Raw genomic sequence first — 10104 nt, 5'->3', positions numbered from 1 at the left:
TATTATTCTGAGTCTGCACAGTAACTATGGTAACGCTATCAGTGCAATATTTGATTCTAATTTGGAATGGAGTAAAAACATATTACAGCACAAAATGAAATTCTACATTACAAGTAGCCTACCTCAAATTTGTACTAAAGAACAGTTTTGAGTAAATGTACTTAGTTACATTCCACCGCAGTCTAAAACAGTTTACTGTACTCAATAGTGATTTGAATGAATAGTTACTTTATTGCACTTGTTCATTATAGTGCTAAATCTTCAATATGTCCATACAATCTTACAGTCTCTTTTTCTAATCTCAAGTACAACCCTAATTCCAAAAAATTGAGACTCAACAAAATAAAAACAGAATCCAGAGTGAGTTTGTGTGACAAAATAACAAAGTCTCCCAGTTTGAGCATTAGATTTATTGTCTTTGTACTATATTTGATTAAATGTAGGTTGCAAAGGACTTGTAAATCATTGTAATTTGTTTTCCAGTGTACCAACTTTCTTTGTGTTTGGGTTGTACTGTAATACTGATACAGGATTTATGCCAACAGTAACATCTACTCCAAGGGCAAAAGGGGCCCACCATCTGTCTCTGCTACATAGGAGCAGGACATGCATGCCTCCTTTTGTTGTTGTTTTGTGTCTCTTTGTAGTTGTTATGCATCTCTCTGTGGTCATTTTGTGTCTCTTTGCAGTTATTTTTGCCTCTTTCTGGTCTTTTTATGTCTCTTCCTTTTTATTTTTTTGAGTGAGATTTTGTAGGTACCAGGGGGTCCCCGACACTTTGGGCCCCTGGGCTTTTATGCAGGCCTGTTCAGTAATCCGTCCATGGTAGTCCTTTTACCCTGGTAACTGGCTTAGGTCAAAAATACATTAATTTAAACCAGATCTTCCTTCTCTGTGGGGCCTGCCAGTAAAAGTGGCCCCATTCTCCTGAGTCTAACTGTTCACAGGTGACTCCTTATGGGGATTAAAACACAAACCAACTCTCTGTTAATTTCAAACCCCAAACTTGTCGTCACTGTTTCCCCTCTCGCTGCAACACAGTGCAAATTCCATAATGGAAACAGGCAGGTTTTGTCTTTTGTCATCTGGTCATTTTCACTAGTAGCTGTGGCACATGTGGAAACAGTAGCTAATCACCAGACCTCTGTGTGTTTGCCCCCTGTACAGACTTATTTTCCACAGAGGGAGACACAATCTTCTTGTGTTTTACCTGACAAACATAATAAACCAAACGCTGGCCAAGCCGACCATGTGCCCGGCAGTGCCTTTGCTCTGTCTTTTTCAGTTAATCCTCTTGTTTCCATGACTCCCTGATGTTTTCATGCTTTGTTTTGGCCCACAGCCCTCACCCATCAGGCGAGTCAGAGACTGAATGGACAGTTCTGTCACTCAGTTATGGATATACGTAAAATTGTGTAATTCACTGGAAGCTGGATAAGACTGGATTGGAAGATTGTGGGGTGAAAGAATAGTGCATGTTCTTGCACTTAAAACTACACAATAATGTCTATATTTCAATCATTAAAGTACAAGTACCAAATCCACTACAAGTAAAAGTCAACATCCTAGCAAACAGAGAAAACAGAGAAATTATCAGTACAATGTACTTAAAGTATGAAATCATTTGTTCAGCAGATGATCTGCCCCCTGTGATCTTATTATTATCATAGTTATTATTATTTATTACAATCAGATTGTTCGTAATGATGCATCAATGCCTTTTGCAGATGATAGGGTGTTGAAGAAGAAATTGTTTTTGTTATGTCTGAAATTTGGATTCATATTTTGAACATTTCTCTTTTTTAACCTCTTTGTGCCTCAAGCAGTTTAAACTAGCAATCTGAGAAGTATGGAGGGGAAATGTCTCTTTTGTGGAGGTGAGAACAGCTCAACAAACATCCAAACTGTTGTGTGTTAACTTGTTTGTAAAGACTCACAGAGGCTGAAAACCACAGGTTTAATATTTCAATGGGACATATTATGCTAATTTCCAGGTCCTTACTTGTATTTTTGGTTTCTATTCAAACATGTTTACATTCTTTAATGAATTCAGCCTGCTCTTACTGGTCCGTGTTTCTGGGTCTTAGGCACTCATACTCTCAGCATCTCTGCGCTGTCATTGCAGCAGGAGAATAACTTTAACGGCACTGAAGCGGCAAGTGCCAACGCTGCAGTTTCTCAAATAGCCACTTGAGGCTGACTCAAAAACAGGAATAAACTTGTTTACAGTCTGGTACAAAAAAACATTTTTATATAACTCACACATTTACATGCGTGGGTGCTGTCGCAGCTGGCATGTTTCAGCAACCAGGCTTCCTTTGGCCGGCCACAGTGCATCCTTTCCCTTTTTCATAATCTTTAAATAACATGGCAACAGCCATAGACACCCATATCATTTCGGTTCTTCAGAAAGCTATGGGTGACGTCATGTAGAACACATCCATTTTTTATAGAGTCTATGACCTAGACCTGCTTTATAATAAATAAATAAAAACATGGAAATCTCACTTTTTACAATATTGTACATTTTATAATGCAAGACCATCACGTTAGAGTGGTGTCCACTCTAAAAAAAGTAACCAGTAGATAGATGTAGTAGAGTAAAACCTACCATATTATCCTGAAACATCATAAAGTTATAGAATAAACTAACTTAAAATGGAAATACGGAAAGTGCAAAAATTAAGTTGTTTAAGTTGTATTCAAGTACAGTACTGGATGTGCCTGTTATCATTCCACTACTGGCTTCAGTTAAGATGCACCAGGTCAGTGTGCACTGAGCGCTATAGATGTATATAAACCCCTGTCTTCAGGCTGCCTCTGCTGTCTAACCTACTTCTGTATATGTACAGAATGTGATACAAGAGCTCTCACATTGAGGACCCACCGCATTCTGAACTTCCATAAACCCAGGGTTTACTGTCTGCTCCCTGGGTCAGTAGCAGGGGCCTCGGCCACAGCTCGAGCAGCGTCCCTCTCTCTGCGGTCGGACGCGGCAGGCTCCCCCCCTCCTCTTACACCGCAGCTGAAATAGCAACGTTCTAAATCCCAAGAGGGAAGCACCGCCGAAAACGCTCATTCATTTGCTATAGAATTAATGCTGCTCTACATTTAGATGTGTGTGTGACAGGGAAGGGAAGAGAGAGAGAGTGTGTGTGTGTGTTTGTGTGTGTGTGTGTGTGTGTGTGTGTGTGTGTGTGTGTCTCTGTTTGACAGAAAGAGAGTGAGAGGTGAGGCAGCAAAGGAGTGACAGGGTGCATGTGTGTGTGTGTGTGTGTGTGTGTGTGTGTGTGTGTGTGCATGTGTGTGTGTGTGTGTACACATGCCATAACATAAATATATGAGTCAATACATAAAACATGTAATTATTTTAAATGCTCAAAATAAGTTTTATGGGCTTTGGATATGAAATGACTTATATTACATTAAGGTTAAGGCTGAAATACACAAAGAGTGACTGTAAGAGCATGTCTCTAACCCTGACTATAAAATCAAATAGTGTGGATAAAGGAAATATTTACCAACTGCTCAGGGATTTCTATGATTTACAGTGTGGTAATTTAGGTCAAGCCATCTGTAACCGACGAGACATTCTCTGATTAATGTTTATTACAATGCCTGCCAGTAAATATACACTAGTTGTGCCTGCGGTGGAGCAATATAAATGATTTCATGCTTGGGCTTCTTGTTTTAGCAGCCTTTCATGAGAGTTCTCGCTATCATCCCTTCAGTTTTATTGCGTCTATTGTCTTCTGCTGCACCGTCCGTCTAAAAATCTTTTCTTTTATAACTGACCTCTTCTCTACCTGTGTGTTTCTGTCTGCACTCACTTTCCCTCTCTCCCTTTCTCACCCACAAACATTCATTTTCCATCCCTCTGCTTGTCTTCTTGTTGTTTTCCCAACCCTTTGCTCTTTCTATCTCACCCACACAGTCATTGTTAAGCCACGGGTCCAGATGCTTCATTCGGTACCTCCTCCATTCAGCATGTGGTCTTGCGAGAAACCCCGTGAACCCATCAGAATGCATCAGCCGTGCCAGACTCTGCATCCACACAACAGTAGCCTCTGGACACAACAGCAAACTACACAAACACTCTTGAAGAACACTTTTTGTTGGCCCAAGTTATCTGGCACGTTGCTCCCTAATGGTTCTAGTTGAGCTATATTGAGGTCAGAGCGTTGGAACGGCATCGGGGTGAGAATGGGAGTAAAGAGCATCAAGGTCATTTGGCAGACGTTCTACATCATTGCTTTTGTGACATTATCAGCAGTGTTCAGCAGAAGGCTGCCTCAGATATCCACTTCAGGTCAGTTTGGCTTAGTTTGTCTGCATCTACCCCCTTGTGGTGAAGAGATGACAATACATCCATGAGGACTTAATACAATGTGTTGGGGTTCACAGGCATTGCTGCAGAGTTGTATAATCAGGGAAGTGTATTGTATGGTTCCAAATAAAATGTTGGATTGAAAGCAGTTAATAGTATTATTATGCACAACACATACTGCCAATGTCCAAGTTAATTAGTATTTAGATCCTCTACTCAAGTACAAACACCACCATAAAAATACTCAGTCCCACTCATCATTCAAAAATGTACTTTTTGTCAACAAAATTTACTTCAAGTATCAGAATTACAAGTATGTGGAAAAATTCCTTAATAAGTGTTAGATTATACACTCACCGGCCACTATATTAGACACTTTAGTTTGCTGTAGCCCATCTGCTTCAAGGTTGGACATGTTGTGTGTTCAGAGATGCTCCTCTGCAGACCTTGGTTCTAATGAGTGGGTATTTGAGTTTCTGTTGCCTTTCTATCATCTTGAACCAGTCTGGCCATTCTCCTCTGACCTCTGGCATCAACAAGAGAACAGCCGCTCACTGGATATTTTCTCTTTTTCAGACCATTCTCTGTAAACCCTAGCTGTTAGATCAGCAGTTTGTGAAATACTCAGACCAGCCTGTCTGGCACCAAATCACATTTTTAACTTAAATCACCTTTTGTCCTCATTCTGATGCTCTGTTTGAACTTCAGCAGGTTGTCTTCACCATGTTTATGTGCCTAAATGCATTGAGTTGCTGCCATGTGATTGGCTAACTAGATATTCGCATTAACAAGCAGTTGAACAGGTGTGCCTAATAAAGTGGCCAGTGATCGTAGTACAGGAATATTATTACAATAATGTGTAAGAGCTAAATAATGAGTAAAAGCTAAATAATATATAATAAATATAATAACAATAAATAATAATGAACTATAATGACTTTATACATTGTTTGGTATTGATCTATGTGCTAAATGTTATTTTTAGGTTGACATTATTTAGTTTATCTTTGTACATTAGTTGTTATCTTTGTGTCAATCTTAATATACAAAGTTATTAATAACTCACACTGTGAATTCATGTAGTGGAGAGGAAGTATGTAGTAAATAATGGAAATACTCAAGTAAAGTACATGCACTAAAATAATATTGTTGTGCCATGTTTACTTACACCTGCACTTTATCCCCTTCATGTAAACCAATTTACCTTTCATCATCTATAATTCTGTGTGTTTTCCACAGTGTCATCTGTCACATCTTGAAGATAACCTCAACAACATCTCCCATATGTTCCCCCAGATGCTTTATGTTCACAGAAACACAAGGCATATGTCTTGAGTAGATATTTTAGATATATACAGCACTATATATACATTGCAATCTATGAAGTGCCAGTAATTTATTGTTACAGTGGCTATAAGTAGAGAAAGATCTATTCATTTCTATTTTGAACATGATAACACTGACTGTAATCTATATGAAATGCATCACTGAATTTTTTTTCCTCCGGCAAGTTCTAGGGAATAGTGTCCCCTAGTAATCCCACAGTGCTTCTAAAATTATTCCATCTTCTTTTAATTTATTTTAAATTGAATTAAATTTTGTTTTATTGTTTTTTTTTTGTTTCTTTTACCTTTGTCAATTCTGTATTTTATTGCACTTTTTGCACTTTTATGTGAAGCACTTTGGTGCGGCTCAGCCGTCTGTAAATGCGCTATATAAATAAATTTGACTTGACTTGACTTGACTTGAATTACACTTTGCTCCTGAACAGAAGTGGGTTTTACAGTAATAGATTGAGACACTCAGCACACTGTCCACATTACCAGCAGATGTCAGTGTCCTTTAACATACAATCTGCATGCTGTAACGCTCAGACTGCATCTGTTAGGGTATCAGATTGGAAAAGAACACAAAAAAACATGAAACTAGTTCAAGATGACACACTAAAATGTTTCAGCTTCCCCACTTTTATACCACAAAGCCAACTCTTGGCATTTTCTTGCAAGCCTGAGGCACTTCTCCATCTCCCAATCTCTTACAGTGTGATCATGAGCCAACAGAAAGACTCAACTTTTGTGTAAAAATGATAATGCAAAGCCACTGGGAGCTGGGGAATTGTGGCTACCCAAATTCCCTTTGTTTTATGTCAATTTTTTATAAAGCTTCCATTAAGTAATTCCACCAGAAACTCCTATTACACTGCTTCAGAGTGAGTTTTGCTTCTCTGTGCTGAATGTTTAATGGATGGCTGCTTGTGGCGCAAACCAGTTGAAACCAAGAAATGTTACAATAAATGCAGCCTGTCTTCAGGAGAGAATATAATAATCATGCATTCTCTTGGATTTGACATGTGGGCTGGTGTGCCACATAGGATGTCAAAACACTGTCTCTTTGATTTAGCCATAAATATGAAAATTGACTTTGCTAGAGTTGTTTTTTTATGAGTTGACGTAATAGGAAAGAAAGATTTTGTGAATGTCTTGTCTTTGCACAGAATACCCTATCCTGCAACAACACACCGTGAGCACAAAGAGGTCAATAAGCCTTTATCAGCATCAAAGCCTGTGTGAGCAAAGAGAGTTGAGAGTGAAAGAGGAAAGCCCATCTGAATATGCAGCTCTTTCCCAGCGCTGTGCTCCTGAGAAGGACATTGATTTTGGCCCGCGTCTCACAGCTGCAGGATGTCGCTCGTCTGAAGTCCCTGCTAGGCCTCGTGAGGAGGCTAACGCGGCCCCGTCCAAGACAAAGACTACAGTAGGATATGGAGGGCAAACACAGAACGCGGGCCACCTTTGCCTTAGTTTATGTTCTTAGACTGTACCAGAAGTCTAGTCTGGGATGGACGTGCTGTAGATTTATTCTTACAAGCCACTGTGGTGGAGATAAACAGTCTGACATGTTGGGTCAACAATATGTCATTACTTTTAATGTCACATATGAGGTGAATGCAGACTATACAGTTTTATTACATAACACCAGCTTATGTCCTTCGTCATAAAATAGAATATCTCTACTGAGGTATGCCAGATATGCTTTATTTATACTTTACTAGACCATGTGAGGAGCTTACTTTGCCAAGGAAAAGTCACTAGACGAGAAAAGTGACCATAACATAAACTGAAACGGTGTCTTATTTCATTGTGGCTGATGGATGAAGCATCAGCACGTTGCTAGCATAGAAGTAGCACGAAAACCTGGGAGAAATGAAGTACTTTCCCACATGTTAGGGCGGCCCTCAGCTAAATAAACACGATTATAGACCAAAATAGACACCTGAGACACCGCAAATGATTTGTGTACCTAGAAATCTTTATTTTTTACTCCTTGTTTGAAGTAAGGGCATCCAACTCCAAAGAAGAAGAAGAAGTGCAAAAAAAAAAAAAAACGAGCCCTGCAGTTAAACTCTGCTGCCCTGAGAGATTTATGGTCACAAAAGGGTTTTAACATGTACACGCCAACATTTGAGGAGATCCCAAAACATGCTTCAAGTAGCTGACATCAGTCTCTGGGAAACACATATGTCAACATAATCCTGCACATGTCAGAGGTGGGAAGACAGCAGGTTCGCCCTAGTTATATTCCACATGTCTGTGTAGTATGTGAGAAAGTGTCAAATTGGCTAATAATAGTTACTATAACGTATGTAATATATATGTATTAATATGATGCAATTGTCTTCTATTTAATACATAAACATAATAGTATAAAAAAGGATTTAAGCATGACTTTTTTTAATCTTTCATCTAAATACTGAATAAATATGAAGGTAATTCATGAAATCAGCAGCTGACAAATGAATCTCGACTCAAGGACCACTTGCTGGTTTGTTCAGAAGCTTTGGACAATATCACTTGGTCTTCATCAGATGATAGGAACTTTTCACAGTTTTTTTGACTGCTCTAGCTAGTGACGGTTATCAGTCTAACTTCTGACATATTTCTTTGTACACCATGTACATGTGGCTTTAAGTTTTATAAGCCTATATGTAAGAATAATAACAATTATCCGTCAAATTCAACTTGTCCCTTAAAAAATGATGTTCCTATACAATGAAACTGCATTCTCAATTGTGGAAGCCTATTTTCTCCTGGATTACAGTCACAGTTTTAAACAAGGCAAGGCAAGTTTATTTGTATAGCACAATTTAACACAAGGTAATTCAAAGTGCTTTACATAAACATTAAAAACAGTCAATTAAAACAGGGAAATAGAAATAAAAATACAATTAAGATCAAATAAGATACAGCAGGATAAGAAAATAGATCAAATAATAAAAAGCACAAGTCAAACATTGCGTAGTTAAAAAGTAAGGGCAGTAGAGTAGAGCAGATAAGTGTTAAAGTTAAGAGTAAGCTGCAGTAAACAATAGTGTTTTTAGTCCTGATTTAAAGGAGCTGAGCGTTAAGGCAGACCTCAGGTCTACAGGTAGTTTGTTCCACAGGTGAGGAGTAGAATAACTGAAAGCTGCCTCACCCCGCTTAGTTCTTGTTCTTGGGACACGCAACAAGCCAGTTCCAGATGACTTAAGGGGTCTGGATGATTCGTAGAGAGGTAGCAGATCAAGCATGTAATTTGGTCCGAGACTTCAGATTAAGCACGTGGTTTGCATTTTTTAAACAGCTGTAGAAACAACCACCTGGTTAGCTTTAGGCACTAAAACTACATGGTTAAGTTCAGGCAACACAACTACATGGTTAGGTTTAGTAGGAAAAAAAAGATCATTGTGTGGTTTAAAAAGTTTGTTATGTTTATATGTCAGTAGTCTTGTTTCCTTTAAGAAATTCCATGCACATTATTCACAGGAGAAAAGCTTGATGGAAACACCAAAATCCGATAAACTTTTCGAAAATGCGCATTAAAGTTTTTATGCTCGCTTGTAGGAACACTACACACATTTAACTCTCACACAATCTCGGATTAGCCTACGGCAATATATTACACTGCCATCTTCTGATGAAACTATGTTAATGCAGCTTTGTTTATTCGCTCTAAATCAGTTGATGGAAACGTCCCTAATTCACATTTTATTTCATGCAACATTTCACAATTTAGCTTCAAAACTCCTTTCCTCTTTAATGGAAACATGGCTGATGTTGACTTTTGGTTTCACACAGGACACGAACGGAGATCTCCTGTGTGAAAGTCCCATATTTGTTTAATCTATTTATGCAGAACTACCTCCCCTGTGTGCAGATATTAGTGGACTTTAATTAGAGACATTTTTGTGATACATCAAGAACCCTCAAAACATAATTGACAATGTCATTTTGTTGCATAAGAACATGATTTTTAGGAGACCAGGCTGCTCAAGGTTCACAGAATATTCAAAGTTTCACAAAAGCTCCAACTGCTGATGTAGAGTGTATGTTCAGTGCAAAGGCTCCAGAACAAGCAAGTAAGTGGACACTGAGTTGAAATCGTTTAGTCAAGGGTAATTTGTTTTTTGTTTGTGCTGATTCATGTACAGTAATGGCAGTGATTTGTCTATTTCATCCGTCAGCAGCTCTTTCCTACAGTGAGCATTAACTCCAGCTCCATTCTGATGTCCTCAAGCTGCGACGGCAGCGGTAGATTTTCGGGAGGACGGAGCGAGGCCCGGACCGGGCAAAGGCTGCATTTCCGATGGTTCAGCTGCAAGGGGAGCAAAATAAACATAGTTGTTGTGCTTCCAACAGAGACAGGAGGAAAAAAAATACAATGAATTAGAAAGAAGTCTCTCCCAATATCCCCCTCGAGGTTCAGAGAAGCCAAGTTTTCAACCATTTCCAGTGCTTGAA

This window comes from Centropristis striata, chromosome 23, assembly GCF_030273125.1.
Source record: "Centropristis striata isolate RG_2023a ecotype Rhode Island chromosome 23, C.striata_1.0, whole genome shotgun sequence".
NCBI lineage: Eukaryota > Metazoa > Chordata > Actinopteri > Perciformes > Serranidae > Centropristis > Centropristis striata.
The sequence above is the reverse complement of the archived record's forward strand: the minus strand, read 5'-3'. Positions refer to the sequence as shown.